Source organism: Rousettus aegyptiacus, unplaced genomic scaffold (assembly GCF_014176215.1).
Source record: "Rousettus aegyptiacus isolate mRouAeg1 unplaced genomic scaffold, mRouAeg1.p scaffold_m13_p_4, whole genome shotgun sequence".
In the NCBI taxonomy this organism is placed as follows: domain Eukaryota; kingdom Metazoa; phylum Chordata; class Mammalia; order Chiroptera; family Pteropodidae; genus Rousettus; species Rousettus aegyptiacus.
Window position 1 is genome coordinate 59,608,338 of NW_023416307.1, and position 27,886 is coordinate 59,636,223.

A 27,886-nucleotide genomic window follows, 5' to 3' on the forward strand; every position below is an offset into this window, starting at 1 on the left:
TCACCAGGACCACTTGGGCTGGGAGAACTTCTCCCTTTATAGACTCAAAGGAGACATTATTTTTAGCTAACTATCTAATTTGACTTGCCTTCCAAGACCTGAGCTCTAGCGTGTTGCTGAGTTCCCAGATTGGCCTCTTTAGTCACATGGAAAGAACAGAGGCCTCTGGGACAATCTAGAGCAGCTACTATACTATGCAGAATAAAGATTTTCTATTTAAAGTTGATGTAACTGGGATGAGATTTATAAGTACTGGAACTCTTTATTCCTCCACTTATTCATTCGGTCTTTTAATATCTATCGACCACCTATAATGTTTCAGACACTGTTCTAATTACTGGGGTTATAGTGAGAAATTAAACAAAGTGTTCTATAAAACTTACTTTATAGTAGAAAGAAAGAGAGCCAATAATTAAGTAAACCAATATATGTATATATATATATATATGTGTATGTATACATATGTATACATACATACATACATATATGTGTGTGTTTATATATATCATTATTATAATGATAAAGTCTGGGAAGGAAGTAATGTAGGGTAAGGGGTTAGAAAATAGGGATAGATGATGGAGCAAGTGCTATTTGAAATGAGGTAGGTAGAGAAGATCTTGCTTATTAGCAGGAGACATTTTTCAAAGATTTAAATAATGAGAAAGGAGCTAAGTATTTGGTGATTAAGAGGAAAAGAATTTTAGGCCAAAGAAATAGATATGGTAAAGTAAGTTAAGAACACCTTGAAATATTTCAGGAAGAGTGAGAAGCAGAGTAAAGCAAGAATGATCATGTTGCTGGGTAGGGACCAGATCACAGAAGCCATGGTGAAGACTGAGGGGAAGCCGTGAGAGGATTTTCAAAGAAGGGTAGGATCTAATTTGTAGATTAAAATACATCTGTGGCCAGTCCATGGAGAACAGACTAAAGGGATCAAGATGGAGGAAGTAGACCAGTTAGGAGTTATTGTGGTAGCCCAGTAGGGGAAGGGCAATGACAGTGATGGGGGCGGGAGGGGGGCGGTTGGTTCAATTCTGAACAATCTGAAGGTACTTTAAAGGCAATTTCTGAGGAACTTAATATGATGTAGTTTAGGAAAAGAGATATCAGGTGTGATTATGTTCCAGGCATCTGGCCTGGGCGACTGGATGAATGGCAGTATTATTAATTCCTTGGGGTTAGTAGCTATGGGGCACATGAAGGAAAGAACAGGGTTAGGGGCAGAAATGACTATGGATTAATTTGAGGGCATGTTGACTTTGAGATTCTTATCCAAATGAAGAAATTGAGTAGGCATTTGGATATATGACTCAGGAGCTCAAGGGAGGGATTAGGACTGCAGGTGCAAACTCTTCTCTTTCTTCCATTTCTACATGTGTATTTTCCTTAGAATGTAAGCCTATAGAGTACAAGACATAGACTCTGAGCAATTTTTGGAGGTAAAAATGCATACCCTATATTATTTGATGATGAATATACAAATGCTACTTTCATTCATTCTGCTATCTTTGGAAAGTCCCGGATGTATATAGCAAAGAGGTGCCAACAAAACCACATGAACACTTCCTGAGGACACATATGGTTTATGATCCCACTGGGATGTAAGGCAAACATAAATTATTGTTTCTATAATGACATAAGACAAAAGGGAAAACACATATTCTGTAGTTTATTAATGTTGGTAGAAATCAGTATGAGTTAGAACAAGGGAGGTAAAACTTGAACCCAATTTTGGAAGTGGGGAGGATTTAAACAAGCAGTAAAGAGCAAGCGGGGCATTTCAGATAGCGAGAGTCAGGAGCAAACATAGAAAGACATAAATTAACTTTCTCTTTGGTGGGAACTACGGATGGAAAACAAGGATACTGACGCTGAAGGAGCAGAATTTTTGTGTTTGTGTGAAAGTAAGGGAGATAAATTTGTGACTATTGAGCTTACCCAGTAGAACCTTGGTCTTCATCTCCAGGGTATTTCAGAATCGTTTCTGAGGCTTGAGAATGTTGATGTCTGCATACCACTCGTGGGAATTCGGATTCCATAGGTCTTGGAAGGGCCCTCGCATTTGTATTTTTCACAGAGAGCCTGTTTCTGAACATATCTCCTTCCCAAAGCTGTGATTATTTACTAGGGTTAATGGTCCTACTGAACTCCTGGGTAGAATTGTCTCCAGTCACCATTCTAGTGTGGGCTCCCATGCTGGTTCTTGTTTCAGAATGTTTATTTTTTTACTTACACAGAGATAGAAGTCTGTAGCTTTCTTTGTCTTTAGTTATGTTATAAGCACATCTCATAGTTTGTTTTCTCTCCTCGATCTACAGTACTTTTAGAAGATATTTGGAGAGTTCAAATTTTGTTTACTATCATTATCCAATTGGAACCCTGAAGCTTGCAAGTTGATTTCAAGAGTAACTCCTGACTTTGTAGGTGGCTGCTACATTGTTCTATATTACAGACACCTAAATTTGTAATCCCATACCTGCATATATAAACTTGTGGAGCTCCACTTGAGCTATTTGAAATTTCCATGGTGAAATAAAAACTCAGATTTTTAAAAAGACTGTGATTTAGAATCTAATGAAATCTCAAAGTTTGTGCGTGAAATGCTATTATCACTATTATTTTATTTAAAGGAACAGAGACTTACTCAGCTCAGGAATGTGTTTTTGAGATATCCATGGCACAATAAAGGAATTTTAAGGAGAAACTCTGAAGAGGTCTTTCCAGACCCAGGGCTGCTCCAGGGATCTTTGCAATAGGAGTTCATGGAGCTTTAGTAGACTAGGTATCACAGCTTGCCTTTTCCGCACATCTCTGCCTCATTCTTTTCTTTCTCTTTTTATTTTGCACTAATGGATTACATATTGTTTTCCTGTTTTATAACGGACTACTTGTGGCCTGCCATAGCTTATTCATTTTCTTCCTATTTCTATGGTTCCTTGTACAGTCATCTATGGCTGGGTGTGGCTGTATGGTGAGTAAAGGCTATGGAAGGGGTGGTATGTCTTACAAGGAGCTATAAATACAAGAAGTATTGTAATTACATCAGGCACTGCACAGAGAATTTGACTGCATTGAACCAAGTTCCTCCTTATTTGACCAAACCTATGACTTTTTTCCTGAATGATTGATGCTTTATATTTCATTGATTCTCTACAGCAGCAGTCCCCAACCTTTTAGGTGCCAGGGACCAGTTTCATGGAAGACAGTTTTTCCATGGATGGTGCTGGTGTGTGGGGTGGGGGGAGCGGTATTTCGGGATGATTCAAACACATTACATTTATTGTGCACTTTTTTTCTATTTTTGTTACATTGTAATATGGAATGAAATAATTATACAACTCACCATAATGCAGAATCAGTAGGAGCTCTGAGCTTGTTTTCTTGCCACTAGATGGTCTCATCGGGAGGTGATGGGAGACATTGACACCCAAAGTGTGTTTCTTATGTCCAGTCTTCTCCATAATCTTGTTTTCTTTGCTGTCACTGCAGAAAACCCCGCTTCCCAAAGACGGGACTTTGGAAGTGGAAGCAGGCTTCTCCATGCTTTAGTGGCGATCTTGGGATATTCCAAACGTATGGAGATTCGAAGTTGTCTCAAACAAACTTTTAAGGCCATTGTAATTTGCTATCCCTCACATGTGCAGTTCACAATAGAGTTCACAGTCCTATGAGAATCTAATGCCTGATGGTCTGAGGTGGAGCTGCAGCAGTGGTGCTAGCTCTGGGGAGCGGCTGCAAATACTGATGAAGCTTCGCTTGCTCTCAGGACTCTCACCTCCCGCTGTGCGGCCCGGTTCCTAACAGGCCTATGACTGGTACTGGTCCACCGTCCAGGGGTTGGGGACCCCTGGTCTAGAGTATCGACATGTTTTAAAAAGACATAGGTTTGGTGAAATAAACAAAAGAGTTAGGAAATCAAAAATGGCAAAAGTGTTATGCTGTGGGCCTAAATGATAAAACATGATATTAATTGCCATTATGGAACCTGAATTGGAAGCAAAATTTAGGACTTTAGAAGAAATAGATACGGAAGCCATATTGTAATTCTTAAGATTCTGTATAATTAACTAATAGGCCATTGGAATTTTTTTCTAAGGAGAAGCTTAAAACTAAAATCATAGGGCTATTAAAGGTTTTATTTTAAGAAGCAGAGTATTTATTTTAACGATATTGTCTCAAACATTTGAGATTTTTGAAAGTAATACATACTATCTATAGAAAACAGGAGAAGGAAGACTACTAGGGACAAAAATGCCTATGGAAAGTCACTTTGCAGACCTTTACAAAGGGAGGCTTTGTGTAGATTAATATTTAAAGTAACATTTTTCTCTAAGGTTAATATGCTTTCATTATGGAAAAGTTTAAAGTAAATTATTTAAAACTGCTCAAAAACAACCACTTTCAATGTTTTCATATGTATTTTCCCATCTTTTTCCACTGTTGTGTATATAATTTCTTAAACAATATTTAACTTAGCAATATTTACTTAAATAGTAGGTCAACCTTTGTATAGTGTTGGTTAACATGCCTTTCTATTTAACGATATTTCAAAAACATTTCTTCATATCATTAACACTCAAAATATTGATTTTTAATAACTGTAGTATTCCAATATATGGATGTACTATTATTTATTTTATCAACCCTCTATTGTCAAAGTTTCCAGTTTTTCACAGTTGTGTGCAATGCCATGATAAACACTCTTGCTTCTAAATCTTTGTGAAGCTCCTTGATTATTTCTTTTAGATAAATTCCTAGATATAAAATTTATGGTCAAATAGTATTCATATCTTTTTAAGTCTTTGATGCATATTGATAAGATGCTCTCCACAGAGTTGTGCCAATTTCATTCTTTCTGTGGTAACATGCTAAAGTTTCCTTTTAAAAGAAATTTGATTTAGAGCTACGCCATTACTTTTGTTTGAGTCCTATCTGGTTCACCAGTTATAACTGTCTCAATTTAACTCTTACCTCAAGGTTATACTTATAGTAACAGAAACATTTCTGTAGATTATTTATGCTGCGTATGAGACAATTTAAGGAATATAATTTAGCATTGGGGTTAGAATATGTCCCTATCTTATGCCTGCTTCATGCAAGCATTATGTTTATCCTGGATAAGAAACAGACAAAAAGACAGGGAGGGAGGGAGGAAGGGAGGAAAGGAGGAAGGAAGGAAGGAAGGAAGGAAGGAAGGAAGGAAGGAAGGAAGGAAGGAAGGAAAGAAGGAAGGAAAGAAGGAAAGAAGGAAGGAAAGAAGAAAAGAAGAAAGGAAAGAATGAAAAAGGAAAGAGGAAGGGAGTAGGTGGAAGGAGGAAGGAAGTAGGGGAGGGAGGGAGAAAAGAAACTTACCTCTCTTATTTGGACTGATGGAGCACTCACAATATGCTAGGCACTGAACTGAGCATGCATGAGACGTGAGTCATGCCTTTTGAAGCCCTACAAGTCCATGTACGATAATTCATAGGCATGATATGAATAATGGGCTTCTAGGACAATGCCCTCATGTTAAAGTGCTTAACCATATGTGCAGGCAAATTGCAAAACACCTGTGATCCACAATTGCAGATGGATTGTGTGAAAAAGTCTTAATGTCTGTGGCATCTGGGGGAAGAGGACATTTGGGTATTTGTTTCAACTCTAGAATAATATAGAAAACCCAAGGGATTCAGGCAGGGGTGAATACAGATAAGCGGTAGACTAGAAAGAGGTGATGGGATGAGGAGAGAAAAAAATCTACTCATTCGCACTTTTCCCATTGTGTCCCCTCCTGGGAAGTCTATACCACTGGGAGGAGGCCAGCTTCCTCCATGTGGTAGCTTTGAGTTCCTGAGGTTTTCAAAAATGCTTAGGGAAGGTTATGGCATGAATGTAGAGACTATTTTTTTCTGAGGACAATGGGACGGTATTTGGAATTGGGCCTCTGATTAATAATCAGAAAGGTTGCAGTGGACTTGGGACCTCCTACAGTGTTGGAGTTCTGTAGTGCAGTTTGTGGCACTGCAGGGGGGTGTGATGGGGGATGGGGATTGCTTGATTGAGGATGAAAGAAGTGAGAGTCCCTATCCCACTACTTGGATTGGAAAGGCTTTCTGATAGTTACTTGGTTAGCTAAAACTGGCATGAATTAGAGGGACAATTGTAACAGTGAAATAAAAATTCCAAATAGCCCTTCTGAATGGATATGCACACATTTAGAAAATGCATAATAAATGACATATAGTGAAAATGTAAACAAACCATTTAATAACATTTTAATGCTTGATTCTGATCTCTTAATTAAAATGTGCATAAAAGAAAACAATGGTGGAACATCTGTGTGTGTTATTGGGATAGCAGGATTTATGCTGCACCCTGGGCTTTTTTGTTCGCTTCTCAGTGTGTGTGTGAAGTGGGAGCGTTTCCTCTTTGAGGCACAGTTACCCGTTTGAGCCCCACAGGGTCTGTGTTCCCACCCACCTTCCCTTGGCTGTGGTTGTCTCCCCTTTTCTTTCCTCTTATACTGATTACCGTATGGCTTGTTCTCCGCTAAAATTAAACTACTCTCATCATTCGATCTGAAAGCGACTCTTCACCCCACCCCTGTGACCTGAAACTCTGACCTAACCCTGACTCACCCTCCTTATCTCAGCAGATGTACACAGCATTACCTAATGTTTTTGGCCTCAGCGAATAATCTCAAAGAGCTTTGGGGAAAGCATGGCCTTTCGCATCTGTGGCCTTGCAGCAGTTATTACTCAGCGGGACACTATGGGGTTTAGATGTTAAAGACAGACATTCTACTCACCCTTGCTGAGTTTTTTTTTTTTAATTATTACTCATTTGGGGGATGAATTTCTAAGCTTTGTTTATGCCCAATTGTTAAATGATAGTACAAGCAATCACAAAGTCGAGCATTATTAAGTGCCTTAAGATATTTCGGTGAAAATGTTACACCATGAAATGCTTTTAGTTCTATCATTATTTTAAATATACCTGATCACCAAAAAGTTTGCCTTTAATTAAACTGGCTTATAAAGTATCTTGTATCTTCTTTTACTCAAAACAGAAGAGTTCCGTTTATACAACAGAAAGTCACAGCCAAAAGGCCTTCTTAAACATACAATAATTAATATTTAATGGGCTCCTTTATGAAGAGGACATTGCTCTGGTACTACCTCTAATCCTCACAATGTTTCTGCAAAATATGTGGTTTTATTCTTCATTCCACAGGTGATGAAACTGAGATTCAGAGCCATTTAAGCAATGTGCCCAAATCCATATTATTTATAAGTGGAAGACCTGGGATTCAAACTCGAGTCAGTTTTTCTCTCTCAAAGCCCTACAATATCAGGCCCTATCCTATGATGGCTCCCATTTCTTGTAGACAGTAGCTAGATGGTGTTCTGAAAGAGTTAAGTAAAATGTACCCTGTTTGTGACAAATGTCTGAAACTTGTTTTTATAACTTGGATTTAATTCACAAATAAAGAGTAATTATCAATATGTCACAGATGAAGAGCCGCATGTATGGATCAGTGTAATTTCTATTCCTTGGCTTATGGATGCAGTATGCCCCAGGGAGTTTCACAAATCCACATGGCATCTTCCAGCGCTGGGTGCTGTGTATGCTGAACAAAGTGTAGAACTCTTATGAGTTAGGATAGCTCATGACTGGTGACTATCTGAGAAAATTGATATAAAATTACCTTACCATATGTAGACATAGTTTCTTTTGTGAATCTGTTCTTAGCACTTGATGTGGGGGGCGGGGGGGAGGTGAAATACCACTTTTTGGTACTGGCTTTGTAGTTTTTGATGGATGTTTGTTTTTGCAAATGTTGCCCCAGAAAGGAAGAGAGCAGGCGTGTGGTTCTTTCTTGCTTTTGCTGTCCTCCCTTTGCCTTCTTGTGCTTCCGTTTCCCATCTGATTCCGTTTTACCGGTTTGCTATAATCCTTTGATGAAAAAGATCTAAAATGTTCAGACTAGAAGTTTTAAGACTTTAAATCGCATAAGACTACCCTTGGAGTCATTTTTTGGCCTGAATTTTGCGTATTTCCGTTTTCTAGTATAAGCAAGGTATGTGCTATGTGCTGGGGATGTGTAACTTATACCCGTTTCACTTCCTTTATTTTTTTCTCAATCTAAGAAAACCTCTGCTTTAGGTTTATGCATCCTGAAACAGACCAGTTATTAGTTAAATGATGATTAGGCTGTGGTGGTGGTGGTGGGATTTCTTAGGATATTCAGATACGTATTAAAGAATGTGCCATGCTCTCATGAAGAAGATAGGCCTTACAGCTCAGCTCCTTTTCTTACTAGCTATGTAGCTTTGAGTGAGTTATATAACTCATCAAGCCTCAGATTTTTTTATCTGTAAAGTGGACGTAAATAATAATACTTATTTTAGAGAGATATTGTGCCAATTAAATGAGATAGCTCATTTAAAACATTTAGAGCTGTGCCTGAGTCTGACCCTCAGTGAATATTAGTTGCTTAAGTTTCATGCAGCAAAAAAAGAAAAATATAGGACAGAGTGGAAATTAGGTGATACTAGGTTTGAGAAAAATGTTTTTATCATTTCAGTTCAGCATAGCAGAAATAGTTTGTCTAGAAAGCAGAGACCTGGGTTCTTCTTCCAGCTCTGCCACTAGAAAACTGTAAAATCTTTGCTCTTAGCCTGTCAGTGTCTCAGTTTCCTCACCTCTAAAATGAGTAAATTGTGATGCATAGTGTCTATTTAGTTACATAGTTTTGCCTTCAGAAGATTTTTCTCCTGCCCAGAGCAGTCAATGGCTGTCCGTCAGCAGGGTGTAAGTCTCAGAGGCCAACAGCCAAGTGTGGTAGACAGGTCTATTGTTAAGATATGGTTTTCCCTGTGCAACTATGTTTACATGTACATTTAGATTCTTTGTATATTTGTCATGTGTCTGAGTATTTATGCACCTGCCTGCTTGTTAAAGTAAGCACACTAGCATACATTCATACAGTTTTTTTGTGGATATGTGTGTTTATATATAACATATATATATATACAGTATGTGTGTATATATATAAATATATGTCTGTGTGTATGAGAAACAGATGCACTGTAGGCAGATAAAGCAGATAAATATAGATCCAAATAGAAGCAAAGCATATAAATATAGACGTTATATAGAGTGAAAGCTAGCAGATCAGCACCATTTCATTATTGCTTGAAGTCTATAATAAAAGAGTTGAAAATCAGTAACTGACATTGAAATTATTGATTGAATGACACTGTCAGATCAGGAGGCATGGTGTAAGGTAAGACAATAACCTTTCTTTCAACTTTGAGGAGCAATTAGCAGGAAGATTTATTACTTTTAATTATTTGATGTATGAAAGTTTTTAGATGTTATGTAGTGTGGTGATTTTAGGAATACAGATATGTCGTCTTTCCTAAAAATTCTACCAGACAACAAAAAATAATACATAAGAAAAGAACACCTGTTCTAGTCCTGAGAAAGGACTTGACAAAGGTGACAAGATCCTTTTTATTTGCTGGTTGTAATTGGCAGCTCTTTCCTGTTTCTAGGTATGCTCTTTCCTGTTTCTAGGTATGGACAGATGAGTTGGTTTCATTTTATGTTTTTTTTCACAAGCCCTCTGAAGTCTTTAAGGAAACCCTCCCAAAGGAGAAGTGTTGAAGCACAAGGCCAAAGTCACCATTGTTAAGTTATTTTTGTGGGAATGCTTACAATTGTATTGAGTGTGTCTGTCGTGTGAATAAAACTGAGCTTCCATCTGCTACTTTCATGCCACTGTTTTCACCAGTCAAAATAATTGGTTGTGAGTTTTTGCTTTATTTTGTTTTATTTTAGTGGAGAGGGTATCGTGAGTTACTTTTAGCAGGTTCAAGTTAACTGTAATTTCTTTTCTTAATGCTGCAAGTTATATCTTGGTCATGTGTTTTAGCACCATATGCAAATAAGGAGTGTCTCCTCTTTTACCTCAAAACTCATCTTTTTCCCTAAACAGGTTGCATCTCTTCAGCTTTGTTGTAAAAACATCCAGAGAAGCTAAAATTTGAAGGAAGCCCTTGAAATTATACAGATACAAATTCTTCTTTTGCCTATACCACAAAACTGTCAAAGTTGTTGTCACTTTTTCTGTTGTTTAGTTTACTATTGCTCTTGCTTCTGAGGATGAGAAAAGAAGGCCAGGAAGATATTCTAGTTCTCTTCTTCTCTTTTATGCTTCCTTAAACCAGAAGTTAGTGCGTTTTTTTTCCCCCTTCCTGTTCCCAATCCAATTTAGATTTGAAGAAGAGAAGGAGAGAAGGACAAAGCAATAGGACTCATTAAAAAATGTGGGATAAATTAGAGCTGCTTAAAGAGCTATAAATTCATCCTTTCAAATCTGTTTAACTAGTGGTACTTTGTTGTTAAGTTCTTTATCAAATTACAATTTTAAAAATATATTTTAAAAAGTAGTCTTGAGAATAGTACGTAACACACACATACACACATGAAAACTGTCTTGTATTGTATGAGAAAATGTACTGTACTTTCCACCTTATAAATTATTTTAAAAGAATGCTTCATAATAATGGGTAAAGTTAGTAAAGTGCATAGTACTTCAAACCATAGACTCTTCAAAATTATTGCTATTTACCTGATGAATTCTAATGTTATCTTCAACAAGTATTTATTTATAAGATTATTGCAAAATAATATATCTACTTATAAAAGATTCAGTAAAGAAAAGTAGACTTTTGAAAAGTAATCATTTGCTAAATTAACATAGTAAAACATTTTTATCATTAAATACACACACACACTCCTGTTCTTTGTTTTCTCTTTTCCCTGCTTAACATGTTTACTGTTTAAATTTTGTCAAGTACTTTATATTAATTACCAGAAATTTTGGAAAAGAGAAAAAAAATTGTATACACACGTATAGACACATATACACACATATATTGAATTGTTAATGCTGTATTAATTATCTGATTTTACATGCATTATATTTTTAAACTTTTGTCCAGTATAAATCTTTAAAGGAATATTTATAAACACTAATAAATCTGGTCTGATTTAAAGGTTCCTGGGAGATTATGCATTTCTTAATCTATGACAAAGAACATTTTCCAAATATACATTTGGAAAACAGGAACTTGTCAGAGCCAAGAACAAAGTAAGAACTTGTTTCTTTTTAGGAGTCATTTACCCTTCCCAGCTCTGCTTGGAACATGTGGTGGCTCCCATGATTGGCATGGAGAATTTTTTTTTTAGTTAGATGGCTTCATATTCTGTCTGGCTTTGTGGTACGTTACAGGACATATGGGCCTGAGAGTACATGATCCTCATCCTCACCTGCTCGATTTTTTAATTAGCTCTTGTGTCCATAAAAAGGTTAGCTAATGGCTCTGTAACTATGTTGCTAATCTATGAAATTTAGGCAAATGTTACTTACTTCAAGAGGGTTAGTATTAAATGGTTATATTAATGAAGTATGTGGCATTAATATGTACTCAGTAAAGGCTAGTCTCTTTCTGGCCTATTAATTTTAATTTATACATGTGATTTCCTCCTCTTATCCCTCCTCACCACTATGGCATAGCATCATACTACACCCATTAGACTATACCCATTATAGTGAATGCTAGAAAAATAGGAACAAGGGGTTTTAAAAATTACTAATTATCTACTATGCACCCCGATAATGGGTGTCTGAGGAAAGAGATATAAGGAAACCAACAGGAATTCCTGCCTCTTATAATCGCAACACTTTCTAGCTAGCAGATAGATGAGGAAAAGTAATAAATAAATGTTGGAGAGACAAATGAAAAGTGAGAGAAAGAACTTGAGGTCAAGAATGGCCATAAATGATCTGGAAACAGAGGGAGAATGATTCTCTTCAAAGGTCCAAAGAAAAAGAGGAAGAAGGAAAAGAGGAGGAAGAGAAGACGGGCTAATGATAAAAAATTTATATGTTAGATTTGAGGTGAACATTTTACATACCATAGGGATTCCTTATCTTATAAAAGAATTGTTTTAAATCTTCTTCTCTAATAGTTAAAATAATATTCAATTTATACAACTTTGTGGGGAAATGAATTGTGAGCTTTAAATAGTGTCCTCCATCTATCTCAAAATATATATACCCTTGTGAAAATTACCCTTCTGAGCTTTAGAATCTTCATATATAAAATGAGGGGGCAAGGCAAGTTCTTATCCATTTTTAAGAATTATTGAAATGAAAAAGCACATGGGATGGTCTTGTTGACATTTGACAGGATTCTTATTAAAGGAAGTTGCTGAAATTGATTAGATGATACTTCTGACCAGTTTAAAAAAAATTTTTTTTTTTTTTGGATATTTTGACTGAGATGTACTTGTTTAGTTCTACATGACTTAACGAGAAGGTAGCCCTACTTTGTAAAAAGTACTAAGGCTCCCATTGCTGGACTTGTTTTTAGTTGAATCTTCAACTGGAATCTTTGAGAGATTATACTTGCAATTCTTTCTCTAATGGTCTTATTCTCCAATTAACTGAGAGATGGCATTTCTTATTTTCTAATCCAGAATTTTTTTCTCCTAAAACTCCTGTTTAACCAAGAAAATGGAAATCAGTACATTCTTGGGTGCCCTTCTATTAATTTAAATTTGCATAACCTAATCAAAACTCAACCTGCCTTGCCCTTCAACAGAAAGTTATATTCTCTCCCGTCACTAAATGGCTACATTCTTTTCAGTATTCTTTTTCAAGATGAATTATGTTGTTATCCCATGACTTTTCCTTTAGAATGTGTCCATGAAAATTAAAATGGGCTCTTCTGTGCCTGAGACTGAAATGAAAAAATTGTCCAAAAAGTCTGGTGTAAATCCACATAAAAGTTTGATGATGTTATCAGTATTATAATTTTTGTTAAGCTTTTTTCTAATAAAATGGAATTGAAGTCAACTGACCCTCAAACAACCAATATTTTCTCTACATTAATATTTTGTATCTGCAGCCTAAATACAATCTTAGATTTCCTCCAAATCACTTAAATATATTTTCCTGAGGGTTTTTTTAGTATACCATTCCTACAGAGATGCTTCTCTCGTTTTCATTTTACTGTTTTAACAAATATTTGTTGAGCATAGAGAATTGCCAAGCACTGTGCTAGGTGCTAGGGATAAACAGCCACAGGTCATTATAGCATTCCTGACAAATGGGTGGAGTCGTCAACTATTTAATACTTTCTTAGCCAAAATGTGTGAAAAGAGATCATTTGATGATCATAAATGAAACCCTGAACTTTTGTTCTTTCCTTCAGATGACCTCCTGTGGTCCTTCCCCGTTACCATTTACAAACCCACATCCAGGAAGGAAACAAATTCACTCTTTTGCTCTCTAGATGGCCACCAATAAAGAGAACTTCTTTTTCTCTTCCTCACCTTCATAGCTCTCAGGAGGGCACTCAGGTACAGGAAGGCCCGGTGCCTAACGGTGCCTAACGGTGCCTAATGGCAGAATCAACTTCACCCTTCCTTTCTGGCCTAAGCTTTGGGAACTCATCGCATGGCAAGGGAAGCAGCGAGCAGCCTCTGAGGACTGGGGTATCTGTTATCATCCAGATCAAAAGTTAAATGTTATGTGTTCTCCATTGGCATAAAAAGTTATTGAAATTTCTTTCACAAGTATTGTTCATCTGTTTAGGATCTTTCCTCATTTTGCCCTTTCCCCCTTCATAATCTTACATTGGGCTGTTCTATTTAGCCACGTAATCTGTGGCATTTTTTCTTCCAAAGTAAAATAATGACCTATTCAAAGATCTCTAAATGCATTCTCTATGCATCTTTAAAGGAGATGGGTAAATAGAACGTATTTCTTTTTGCCCCAATGTGTGCCTTGCAAATAATAATTGTGACTAGATAAACTAGACCATAGCACTGGCTATCACAGATACAAATTCACAAATGCATAGAGAAAATGCTAATAGGTGCATATGGAGAAGTCTGACAGTTTAGTAGAATTGCTATCAAGTAATTTGACATCGCCTGCCAGTAATCCTCATTAGAAATAAGATTGGAATATTGAGGTCACTAGCTCACGCCCATTTTTCTGAGACCTGAACAATAACCAAAAGTCAGAGCTAGAAGGAATGAGAATGAAACTATTCCAAGCCTTAGACTTGTTCCTGTAAATGAGCTCTTTCTGTCTCCCCTCTGTTCCTCCTTTTTCCTCTCCCTGTTCCTCTCTTCCTCTTTTTCCCTCCCTCCCCCTCCCACTTTCTTTTTAGTGTTCTGAATTCATTAGATGGCATAGTGTAAATCAATAGTAAACGCTAACCGCCTACTCTGTACTCAGTTACGCAACATCACAGAACCGGTACACAGAGACAAAAAGGGAAAAAGCACACACAGCCTTTACATTCAGAAGCTCTTGCATAATTTTACTTTTCCACAGCCAAAAAGAAAAAAAAAAGGAAATAACAGATGGGAAAACTTACAGTTTTTTTTTTCCCTTTTCTCAGACTGTTGAAAAGGGAATGAGTTAGCATCTATGGCCTTTTCTAGTTGCCCTAGGCTGCAGTGAAACATCCTATAATTGTCAGTGCCTTAAATGGCTTTAAAACAGAATTCTGTGACCCTCAATGTGGTGCATTTTCCAGGTAACATAAGACTAAAATTATTCTGAGGTGTTTAATGCTGGCTTGGATTTTACTTATTTTATGAAAAATCAACAAAATTTAAAGTATGAAATGAATTTTAAAATAGGAAGAAGGTAAGATGGCTATGTGTGTGTATGTGTTTTCATTTGAAATGTATCCTGATGTAATATTTATGTAAAAATCCAGTTATATAAACCCTGTCTTTCTTTTGCTTTTACTTTGGGGGCTGTACAGTGCTCAATATTTTGTTTGTTTTTTCCTCGTGACAAAGTATATTCAAACCCCAAAGTCATAATGAAAGAGAAAACATCTAGACACTACAGCAGAGACACTTAATTCAAACTTCCTATAGAATTCATCCCATATGTAACAGTTCCATTTAAGAACCTGTAGTTTCCTGGATTCTCATTTAGTACTTTCTGTTACACTGTTCCCTGGAACACCATTTGATTTATTGTACAGCCTTTAAGTCTCGAATGTATAATAAAAGTTTATTTCCCTTTCTCTCTTTGCAGCCCTTCGCCCCTTTCCCATGCACCCCAACTTTTTCTTTGGAGTAATTCCCTTCCAAGCTTAAATGGAACACAGTGAGATTTGTATGGGGTTTATCAGTTTTCCTACCCCATCATAATAGTTTGTTTCACTTAACTGACTGATGCCCTCTGGGGACCAGGCATTTGTCTAATGAGGGAGGTCAGAGTGATTTTCAGTTTTGTTCTTTGTTTTTAGTGTCTGCCTATAAATCGTTATAAAATAGTTACAAAATAACAGAGAACGCAGCACAGCATTGTTAGGTATCTTCCCGAAAAAAGTTAGATCAGGTGTGTGAGGGGTGGTGGTGGTAGTTCTGATTGTTCTTCATGTGATCAGAAAGGAAGAAAGTGGGCAGGAGAGAGGATGGATCTGCATGGGACCTATTGGGACACTTCATCTCTTTGTATCTGGGATCAGTATCATTCCTTTAGGTCATACTTTAGTTCTGGATGGTAAGGTCATAGGAAATTGGTTTGATTTTCATGAAAGTAAGAGGTGAGTTTTCCTTTACTTGTTAAAAACACATTCAGGCTATTTCCTGGTTTAACTTTCTTTTATGTGTTAGAATTTAGGATTCCTTTTGTATGGAAAAATCTGGTGCATAAAGATAAAAATCAAAGCCAGGAGAGTTTTGTCTGGCTTTTCAGGTTTTATTGTCTGAATGTTTGGCTCTCTGTCGTAAAGGCTAAGTGATCAAGATCGTTGGGATTATCCTGTCTCTATTTGTGATGACTCGGAGACATCTTTTGTAGTCTTAATAAGAAAAATGACTAAGCTAGTATATATTTTTAAGTATTTTATAATTACATTTTCTTTCTGTTATTTTTTCCTTAAAAGAATCTATAGTTCAGAAAAATTTGTGAAAAAATAATAAAAATTGGTCAGAATACTCTAGTCTTTAACTAGGCAATGATATTCATAAGTATATTTTTTCTCAGTATCCCTCTGCATGGGTAATATAGCCAAGTTTGGATTACAGTATGCAATTTTGTATGTATGTACCTGATTAGCAAAATGAATTCTGAACCATGTATAACATATTCTTTATAATATAATTTTAACATGATTAATCATCTGTAACCAAGCACTTATTTTGGTATATAGTTCTATATATAGGAAGTGATTTAGAGTACCCTGATTTTTAAGGTTGCCTGGATTTAAAAGAAAATTTAGAAATCAGTTACAGAGTAACATTTTCTTGGTTGTCAAAAGTAGTTGGAGGCATCTGGTTATCAAAGAAATAGAGGAAAATGTCTTTGAGTAAAAACATCTTTGAACTTTTTTCCTGCCTCAGTTTGCCAGAATAGCTTTCATTTTCATCTCAGTTGATTTTTGCATTCTCTGAACCACACTTAGGACAGAACTGACCTTTCAATGTCCAATGAATGCCAACTAATTCATTTCAGCCCTCTTTTCAATTATAACCACATACAGGCTGCTTGTAGTTTTTATTTTGCAGTATGGGATCCAGGTTTAGGAAGGGCCGGCAGGCCTAAACTTTGTCTTTCGAGGGCATGCAAGAAGCTAGGGAGAGTTTTAAATATTTCCTAATTTTTCAAAAGTCCTTCATAACTATTTCAACCTTGCTTCTAGTTGCTGTTAGCGGTAGTAATAGATACTTTTAAATGTTGCATCAAGAATCTCGGTCACTGATTTACCTTCTCAAACAGAATCACTCAAATTGTGCCTGGCACACAGTAGCTGCTTCACATATATTGTACATATTTTGATGAACTGGTGAAGGAAACTGCTGTATTCATTCCCTCATGGTGCTTATGTAGGTAAGCAGTAAACCATGTGAGCAATAAGGGATAAGATGAAATAGGATAGAGATCTTCAAGTTTCAGAAATGGGTAGTTCACTCCATTTTATAAGAGAACTCCTACTATCTTGTCTCTGTCTTTATAAAAGCAACAAATTGCATAAAGCAATTTTATATTTTTCCTAGAGCTCCTAAGTGCTGCATAAACCATTGGATCATTTAAAAAACAATTTTTGGCAGGCTACTTTGGTGATCTCATTAAGTTTCATATGCAAATGCGTTAGGTACTCATGATTCTGGGTCTCAAATATACTCCCCTTCCATTCTACCACAGGGTCCTTTGAATTTTGTCTTTTCTCATTTTCTCTGGATGATTATATTCAAGACTTCTTTTATTTGTATAGGTCCTAGGATGATGATTATAGACAAATTTTACCTGGAGTTCTTTTATGTAGCATTTCATTACTTTCACCTACAATAATTTCTGATCTTTCTAAATCTATTTTGACTTGTTTGCTATGTTGGTTATTTTTAAGACTTCATTCTGGTAGTAATATTGAAGATGGGAGGTGATCTATGGCTTCTAAGTTATAAAAGCAGTGAGAAGACAAGCATCTGGAATTATTGATAGACTGCTGCTTGTTAGGCAAGCAATTTTTAAAATGCAGATTATATAATATTTGGGGATTTCGTAGCTCCACAGTAGAAGCTTTTAAATGTTAATTTGAGGTTTGTTTTTTTGCTCCGTGACTTAACATAAAAGGTTTTGGTTTGAAAAGGTTTCAGTTCACTCATTCCATTTGTCTTATGGGACTAGAAATGTAATACTGTACATTTATTTATACTCATGAAGGAGGATAAAACCAGTAACTCACAACTCATGAAACCAGGGGTAAATAATCCATAGCTTGTTCTCCAACCATCGCCACAATTTTTATATCCAGAGCACAAGTAACAAACAATTAAAAACAAGGAAAAACCAGTTTGTTTTTATTTACAAAATGTTTAATCAAAAGTACAGAAAGTTCAAATGGAGCTGCAAATCCTCGTGGTTCACAATGGTTTGTTGTTGTGTGTGTGTTTTTTTTTTTAACAGACCATGGATAATTAACCATAAAACATAACTTTCTGAACACAAGTTACAGTGAATTGCAGAAATGAGCAACAAGTCATTCACAACTGGTTAGAGCCCTTTAAAGCTAAACATGTAGACAGTTACAAAATCTGCTTTCTCAGTGCACAGTTATGTTTTCATTCTCAAAGGGAAGCACTTTTTACTTTTATAGAGTATCACCAAGTCATTGTCCCAAAGTGAGAAGTAAGTGGGTTATTTTCTATGACTGCCATGTTGTCATACGTATATTAAATACTTACCTAGTATTTATGGTACTCTTTTTATTTCAGAATGTTTCACCATCGCTAACTGAATAGTCCTCACACAACATTGCTGTCTGGTAAGTAACTTTCATTATCTTAAATGGCACTCTAAAATATTGAGGTGAAAAGAAGTCAAGTACATTTCTCTCAACCTTGGAAAGAATTAGACCTAAAGGCATGGTGAGTCCACCCCCTACTTCGAGCAGGACATATTTTGATGTTGGTGAAGGGTATATGTTTCATATTCTGTTGGTTCATTTTGAAATAACATCATTTAGAATGGTAAGAACCTGTGATCCCAGAACCTATTATCACAGGTCTGACAAACATTTTGCAATGCTTTTGCCACATACGGGTGGAGGTATTCAAAGGATTTGTTTGGAAGGCTCTCCAGAGATTACACACACACACACACACACACACACACACACACACACACATTTCCAAAGGTGAAACCTATGTAGACAAGAGAGGGTGATGTGGTGAAGTTGGGCACCGATATTTCCTATGTAGAACATCAGATTCTTTGGCATTAAGCAGACGCAGAACTCTCCAAACATATTTTGTGATGCTCTGAACTACCTATTCATTATTCTGTGGCGTGATGCAAATTTGAATGCACTTGCTTCATTTGGATCAATCTTAAAATCAAATACGACTGTTCCTTTTGCACCCACAAAAAGAAGGGGAATATGTCCTTTAAGAATGTGAAATCCCTCCCCATTCCTTTACCAGTTAAGTAAAAGGACCAAGACCAGGGCTGCAGTGAGCCTAAGTTTGAAATGTTGAGGTCTATGTGTCTTTTAGTGAGAATTTGTAAAGCTTCAAAAGGTTGGTATTGTGGCCTTCTCGAATTCTTGAGATTTCAGTGTCTGGGAGGAGGGTGCAGGTCAGGACTGAGGGAGTATTGGTAGAGCAACATGAAGTCAGAAAGCCTGGAAGAGCTGAATTAGGTAGAGGTTGACCCGCGTTGAAATGGACTGGCAGATATACTGGAGAGGGAGGAGCAGGGAAGGGGTGACTTGCCTGGCATCTGACAAGATCCAGCCTGGCTCCAGCCAGGCCTGTTTAGTCATGAACATCATATTCATCCAAACCTTTAAAAAGTTATACTCTTGACTTTGCTTTATATGAATGTGCATAAAATGAGGAAAATAATCTCTTGGAGTAATAAAGATAGCTTTCTAACAAGGACTTTCCATATCCGTTGCACTTAATCCATAGTTGTCACTGTATTTTTGTCTCTAATTCTGTTGCACATCCATCTCTGCCTCTCCGAACATATCCATCTTGCTAGTGAAGGCCACAAGCCTTTAGGATTATAACTCCCTCTCCCTCCCAACTCCCACGCCCATTCTTTATTTGTTTTGCTGCCCAAAAGAAGCTTATATCTGTGTGAGTGTCAGGAGCTCAAGAAACAGGCATATTGGTACCTTTAGTTTGTGGCTCCCGTTGCATTCATCGCAAAGATGATCTCATCACAAAATGGCCTGAATTTCATGCTCTTTCTGGCTTGCAAAGAAGCCAGTTCCTCCCCTATGTCTACCTAACACACAGAAAGCTCTTTATGTTTCTATGATCAGATAAAATCTGAACTGACGTTTCTTTTCCTGTGGGTATATTTCCCTTCTAGGTATGAAGATTTAAAGTATCAGGGTGAGGCTGTGTGTTTGCAGTTTCTCTGTTTTAGAAAATGAAAAGCTCCTTGGGAAAGGAGAGCACATCTTATCCGCTAATGAATAAATATTTATTTTCATTTTAAAATGATACATGCTCATTAAAAATAATTTGCAAAAACACATAGGAGTAAAATGAAGAAAAATTAAAGTAATTATTTCTATAATTTAAATCCAGTCATTAATAACCATTTGATATATTTCCTTACTCTCATTTTCCCCTGAGGACATATTTCTTAAAACATGCTGTAATCATACTTTCTATATAATCTTGTGTCCTGCTTTCAAAATTTAACCTAAGAATTCTACATGTAATTACACAGTTTTTATGAACGCCATTTTAAATAACTATATGCTACTCATGAAGAAGAATGGCTTACTTAACCCAAATGTCCAATAAGAGCATTGTTTCGTCTTTTGTTTTACTTTTTACATTTTCACAATATCTTGCATATAAAGAGTAAATGAATCAATCCATAAATAATGAGTAAATTAATAAAAGTTCAAATCAGTATATATTTTAAAAACTTTTACTATGAAAAATGTAATATACATTAATGTAGGCAGATTATGACATTGAACTCCAATGTACCCATCACTCAGCTTGCACACTGATTAATTTATGATCTATCAATCTCCCCTATTATGGCCATGTTATTTTGAAGCAAACCTCAGATATCATAACATTTAGTCTATCGATATTTCAGGCTCATCAGGACTCTTATATGTTAATGTTAAACACATTCAAATAAATAGTTCTAATCATTGTATATAGTAGTATTTTTCTTCTGAGTATACTGCCATAATATTTTCTAAAATTTAACAATTGATCATAAAATCTCACCAGTGCATTTCATGATATTCTTAGGCACATCTATAAGCCAAAGGGTATTTTGTTGACTAGAGAGACGTTTCGCAGATTTGGCTAGGTTTCTTTGAAAAACTATTATTTTGGGAGAAGGGGACACTTTCTTTACTTGACTCAAATTTAGGAAGATAATTTGCATGCCAGATCTATGCAGCATTTTAGATACAATTCTGTGTTTAAAATGAAAGAAAAACATAGTCCTTTGCCTACTTAGAAGCGTATTATGGTTTAGCTAACCCCTTCTAGATAAATATGGTGACTCTACTTAAACCAGTTATAAACTTAAACCAATTATAAACTTAAAAGTTTATAATTTTTAAAGATTTATTGGCAGAAATGGAAAATTTCTTCCTAAGTGAGAGCTTATGAAGTCTGAAAAGGGAGGAATTATATATTAATAGTCTGGATAATCTGGATAATTGCTTTAAAAAAAAAAAAAACACTGTGTTTGGGAAGTGGGAGTGGAGGGAGATGGTATGTCTAGGACAGAGGGCCCTCCGTATGTGCCTGTATATATTACTCTAGTTTTTTCAAGAATAGTTCAAGAACCCTCTATCAGCCAGCTTTTCATGGCTAGGCTAGATCCTTTATACACAGAGCTCGACAGATGAGGAATGCTCTGTGCAAGTTAGGCTTTCCATAGAGAACCTGCATTGAGAGTTTTGCCCTGCTTCTCTGTTTTTGACTTGCACGTCAGTGACTATTCAGTAGCACTGTGTCCTCCAACAGGTGCATTTCACTCATCAGACATTCAGGATGTGAGTAACTATGTAACATACCGCATCAGTAGAAACTGAATTTATGTGTTAGTTGGGTCTATTTAATCTTAGGAACACATCTTCTATTGGCCTCGAAAGTGAGTAGCTAGAATATTGATGTGCCTAACCCTTGGGGAAGGAAAAAAAAAAGGGAGCTTTTTCACCACACTAAATCTCTAGGAAAATTTGAGGGTTTACAGCATAGACACATACAAAATATTTTCAACCAAAGTTGGTAGAGACAAGCACATGGGGAAAAAAAGGAAAAAAGAAAGAAAAGAAATAACGTAACCAATAAATTACCTCAAGCAAACAGAAAGCATCTGTAAAATTTGCCAGACTGGATGGTATACACAATACGAACTTTTTTTTCCATTTGTTTTTTTTCCCCTCAGTCTTCTGATCAACTTTGTTTCTCCTTTACCCTGGCCTGGTATTACCATCATTAAAATGTCCTCGAAAGATCAGAAATGAATCTAATGGCTTGACACTGAGGCAAGCATTCCAAGAAGAGATAGGTAGGAACTAGCCACTGTACTATTTTAAAGCTGTAAGGATAATTTACCACAACACATAATAGCTATATTTTAAAACAGCTAACCTTTTCATCATTATTTTAAGATTGATATAGACAGCACAGTAACTAAAATAAAAGCATAAATCTTCACTTCTTCCAGCATCTTTTTCTAACATGTAGTGTTGGATTATGTAGTTTATGTCATATAAACCTAGAATATAAAGTGCCTTTTAAAGAGTATAATGTTTACCCATGGTTCTTTCTAGCTAATGTATTCTACAGTACACCTGAGTGAACTTATCAATAGCTCATCATGATAATAGCCATAATTATTATTATTGCCGTTATTAATGATAGCGTTTGCTTCTAGGTATATCTTTTTGGTATTTCCTTATGTTTAGTCTTAGATCTGGTGTTTGTTCAGTTGTTACATTTGTGAACTTATGTATTCTCAGGCTATAAAGCAACATTTCTTGGAATATAGTAGCATTCCATATCTTCTATCTCTTTCCTCCTAGTTAAGTCCAGAATCATGGTTGGATGATTCTACTTATGTAGGGCAAGGAATCCTATGCAATATCTTCATCAAGCCAAGATTTTCATTTTAGATCTAAAGATACAGATAGTTGCAAAAAAAAAAAAAAAAAAAAAAAAAAAAAGGTTTGTTCATGTCATCAGATCCATGTTTCATAAAGTTGGCATATTTTCTGGATAGACTTTATTAGACTTTTAACACTATCATCCATGACTATCATAAAGATGGAAATTTTGGCATTCCCCTACTGAGGTAGTTTTGACGATTATGTTTCACCAGGAGTGGTGAGGGGAAAATGAAAACCCCATTCCAGGCAAAAATATTTAAAGAGACATTTTGCAGTCAGCTCCATACTTTTACATTGGAAATGCAAAGGAGAAGTCTTCATTTTTTCTCCTTTCTTAAGAGATCGTGCAAAGACTCCGATAAAAAGGACACATTCTGGATATGGTCTTCTCTTTTGGGAACTGCTCTGCTAGCAAACCACACTAGGCTTTACAAGGAATTGGTTCTGTTTGTGCTGTCCTACTCTATGAAATATTTTTAATGTGCCGTTGATGTATACTGCTTGTTTAAAAGTAATTTTCTCTCTGGGTTTTCGATGGCCACTCTGTGAATCAACCATGTATTTATGGTGTGAGGATCCGTAACCTCTGAATACTAAGTTTAAAGACTTTTATAATTCATTATTTAAAGACATTTTAGCCCTTAACTCTCGCTCTTTATCCACAAATGAGTTGATTGGTTAATCATGTCTTTGTTTATTTTTATTGTTGTCGCTGTATGCATTGCACATAAAACAGGAAAAAGGAAAGGCTGTTTGTAAGAGGTAATTACAATGGCAAAATTGTACTTTCTCTAACTGTTCTTGTTTTTTCCTAATGTTTGATTACATCAAGAGCTGCACTCTGAGAAGTGTGTTTTTGTTTGGCTAGGAAAATGACAGAGGAGAAAGATAAATTCAGCTCTATAATGCAGTGTCAAGCGCAACTTGGCACAAACTATAAATATCAATATTTCATTCAAACCCTATTTCTCCACTCCTAGAGGACTTTGATTTCTGGCCGTCTTTTGGTAATAAGGATCCATAGCAAGGGAAAACTAGAGACTACTTTTGAGATCCTTGGATATCTAATCTTTTATGAAGACAGGATGGGTCTAGTGGATTCTTAGAAGCCTGAGTTAATTCTGGGATGGCTTATCCAGCCCTAAGCAGAATCAGAACTCACATAGTTTCTGCAGATCAAATAACAAACCCAGAGGCTAAGTAAAATCTTTCAGATTTTCTCCAGGTCATTCTTTAAATGAATTTTTGTTGATGTTTATTACGTGACAGGTAAATGTGACTACATGTCTTTTTATTACCTTCTTACTCATTTCACTTTTTAATTGTATTATTATATTTTATTTAAGCAAGTGCAAATCTCTTATAGATTGCTAAGGCCCTGTGCATATTTGCATGTAGCCAAAGTTCCATCCCTTCCAGGAACTCTGGTTGTCAACCGGTGATCTTGCCTTTGTCTTTTCTCATAGTTCTGCCTGTGGCGCCTGTCACTAGCAGTCAAATAAGGACAATTTTACCATTCTCTCCTGCTGCTCTATTTTTTTTTGGTGCCGGTACATGAATTTGTTATTCTTTATAATTCCCTTTGAAGTTAGAAATCCAAGGGGAATCTAAAACAGACCAGATGTTTCTGCTGCTGGAGCAGGAAGAGAGTAAGGATTAAGTTTAACAAAAACTTGGTCTCCAGGGGAAAAAAATCATTTCAGATGGAAATCATCTTTAAATCCACTCATTTGCTACATTATCTGTTAGTTAATTTACATTTACTAGTCCATTGTAGACAATATCACCTATTGTTTTACTCTGGGGAAAATTCATAAATTTGTAAACAAATAGACTCATGTTGTGGTTTGCTCAGGCCTACTTCCCTCTTAGAGTTTTAATTCTGTTGCTCTATATATTTCCTTCACATGGTTACAGTGAAGGATTTTTTTGGCTATTGTTGTCATTATTGTTGTTATTGAAAGATGACTGTCGTGTCACATCAGGCTGGGAGGCCCATTCTGCAGACTGTCCCAAGAGAGTGAGGTCAATGCAGACTGTGGTTAGGGAGAGAAGGAAAGATTTGCCCAAATGGTGTAGCCTTTATGGGGGGTACTTCAGCCTCTTTTGAGATATGTAGATGAAAACAAGATTAAGTGTGATGATGACCTTCAGGGCGAAAAAGGAAAGTCTTGTGCTCTTTCAAGGAATCAGATGATATTGCAGAGAGTATGAATGAACAGGGCGGGAGATAGAGAAAAGTAGCTATACAAAAACACAAAAAAGAAAAGGGTGTCTGTGAGATGGTCGCACAAATCAGGTATTCAAGGCGTCAGTCCCCTGTACAAGAGAGAAGAATGATTAAAAATAAAATTTGAAAGAGCCAGTCTAAGAAGGTCTGGACAGATTACTCGTAGCAAAATTGAACCATTAATCAGAAAAAACAAACACACAAACAAACAAAAAACTCCCAAGAAACAAAAGAACAGGACCAGCCAGCTTCAGAGGTAAATTCCAGTAAACAATTAAAGAAGAATTGATACCTATCATTCTCACATTATTCAAAAATATGGAAGAGGAAGGAATGCTTCCAAATTCATTCCACAAGGCCAGCAAAGCGTTTGACAAAATTCAACATCCATTTATGAAAAAACTCGTCAACAAAGAGGCTATAGAGGAAACATAACTCAACATATTAAAAGCTGTATGTGGCCAACTCACAGGTAATATCATACTCAATGGAGAAAAGCTGAAAGCTTTTCCTCTAAATTGAGATAAAAGTCAAGGATGCCCACTCTCACCACTTTTATTAACATAATTTTGGAAGTCCTAGCCACAGTAATCACAAAAGAAAAATAAATAAAAGGCATCCAATTGTAAAGGAAGAAGTAAAATTGTCACTATTTGCATATGGCATGATACTATATATAGAAAACTCTAAAGACTCCACCAAAAAACTATTAAAACTAATAATTCAGTAAATTGCAGGATACAAAATTAATATACAATAATCTACTGTGTTTCTCTATACTAATAACAAACTATCACAAAGAGAAATTAAGAAAACAATTCCATTTACAAGTGCATGAAAAAGATAAAGTACCTAGGAATAAATTTAAGCAAGGAGGTAAAAGAGCTGTACTTTCAAAACAGTAAAACATTGATGAAAGAAATTGAAGATGAGACAAATAAAAGAATATACTATCTTAATGGATTGGAAAGATTAATATTGTTAAAATGTTAATATCCAAAGTAATTAAAGATTCAAAGCAACCCCTATAAAATACCAATGGAATTTTTCACAGAACTAGAACAAATAGTCCTAAAGTTTCCATGGAACCACAAAAGACCCTTAATAGCCCAAGCAATCCTGAAGAAGAACAAAATAAGGGGTATCACATTCCCTCATTTCAACTATATACAAATCTGTAATAATCAAAATAGTATGGTACTACCACAAAACAGACACTTAGATAGTGGAATAGGATAAAGAGCACAGAAATAAACCCATGTATACGTGGTCTATTAATCTACAAAAAGGAGGTAAGAATACACGGTGGGGAAATAATAATCTCTTCCATTAATGGTGCTGGAAAAACTGGGCAAATACAAGCAAAAAATGAAACTGGACTACTTTCTTTTACCATATACAAAAATAGATTAAAGACTTAAATGTAAGACCCAAAACCATAAAACTCTTAGAAGAAAACGTAGGCATTTTTTTTTTAATATGTCTCTCTGGGCAAGGACAACAAAAGAAAAAATAAAATGGGACTATATCAAACTAAAACTCTTTTGCACATTGAACAAAACCATCAACAAATGAAAAGACAACCTACTAAATGGGATATTTGCAAGTGATATATTGAACAATGGGTTAACATACAAAATATGTATAAAGAACTCATACTTCTCAACATCCAAGAAAAATCTGATTAAAAAATGGGCAAAAGATCTGAATAGGCATTTCTCCAAAGACAATATATAGATGAACAACAGACATGTAAAAGGTGCTCAGCATCACTAATCATCAGGGAAATGCAAATCAAATACACAAACAGATATCATCTCACACCTGTCAGAATAGGTACTATCAAAAAGTCAACAAACAACATGTGTTAGCAAGGATGTGGAGAAAATCGGGCTTTCATGCATAGTTGGTGGAATCGTAAATCAATGAAACTATTATGCAAAACAGTATAGAGGTTCTGCAAAAAAAAATCGAATATAGAACTACCATAAAAGCCAGCAATTACACTTCTGGATATTTATCCCAAGAAAATAAAAATAATAATTCAAGACGATATATGCACCCCTATGTTCATTGCAGCATTATTACAATAACCAAGATATGAAAGCAACCTAGGTGTCTGTTGATAGATGAATGGATAGAGAAGATGTGTATATTTAATGAAATATTACTCAGCAATAAAAAATGAAATCTTGCCATTTGCGGCAATGTAGATGAACCTACAGTATATTAAGCTAAATGAAATAAGTCAGACAAAGACAGATACTATATGATTTTACTTATATATGGCATCTAAAAAACAAAATAAATGAACCAAAAGAAAAGAAACAGACTCATAGATAGAGAAAACAAACTGATAGTTGCCAGAGAAGAGCTGGGTGAGGAGTGGATGAAAAAGATGATGAGGAATAAGAGGTACAAACTCCCAGTTATAAAATAAATCATGAGGATATAATGTACAGTGTGGGGAATATAGTCAATAATGTCATAATAACTTTGTATGCTGACAGATAGTTACTAGACTTATCTTGGTGATCACATCATGAGGTATATAAATGTAGAATCACTATTTTATACATCTGAAACTAATACAATATTGTACATCAACTATACTTTAATAAAAATAAATTAAAAATAAAATTGGAGAAAAGTCTTAGAAACCAATCAGAATGTTTTGGTTTGTGTGCTTAGTACTTCATAAAAGTGTTGGATTGCAGAGATGGATTTTTTATTTGTTTTCTTCCTGCATAGCACCTGTCATACTATCTCCTTACATTGCTTTCTGGCTTTCCCAGGTTTCCTTAGGTTTCCAGGAGGACAGAGAAATCTGTAAATAATGACTTTGCAACCCTTACTTGCTCAGTGGATTAAACCTTTCAGAATATTTCCCACACTTCACGAAAAATGAATACTGACAACTCATAGTTTCTGTTGTCCTGGGTATCTCATTTTAAAT

The 27,886-nt window shown here is 35.8% G+C and overlaps 1 protein-coding gene across 28 annotated transcripts in view; it reads left to right on the top strand.

Annotated features, from left to right (window-relative positions):
- Window positions 1-27,886, top strand: part of ZBTB20 (zinc finger and BTB domain containing 20) — a 736,649-nt gene that overhangs the window by 383,353 nt on the left and 325,410 nt on the right. For all 28 annotated transcript variants that reach the window (XM_016137771.2, XM_016137793.2, XM_016137756.2 and 25 more), the window contains one exon: window positions 18,307-18,356. The gene's annotated coding sequence lies outside the window, so the exon portion shown is untranslated. The remainder of the gene's footprint in view (window positions 1-18,306; window positions 18,357-27,886) is intronic.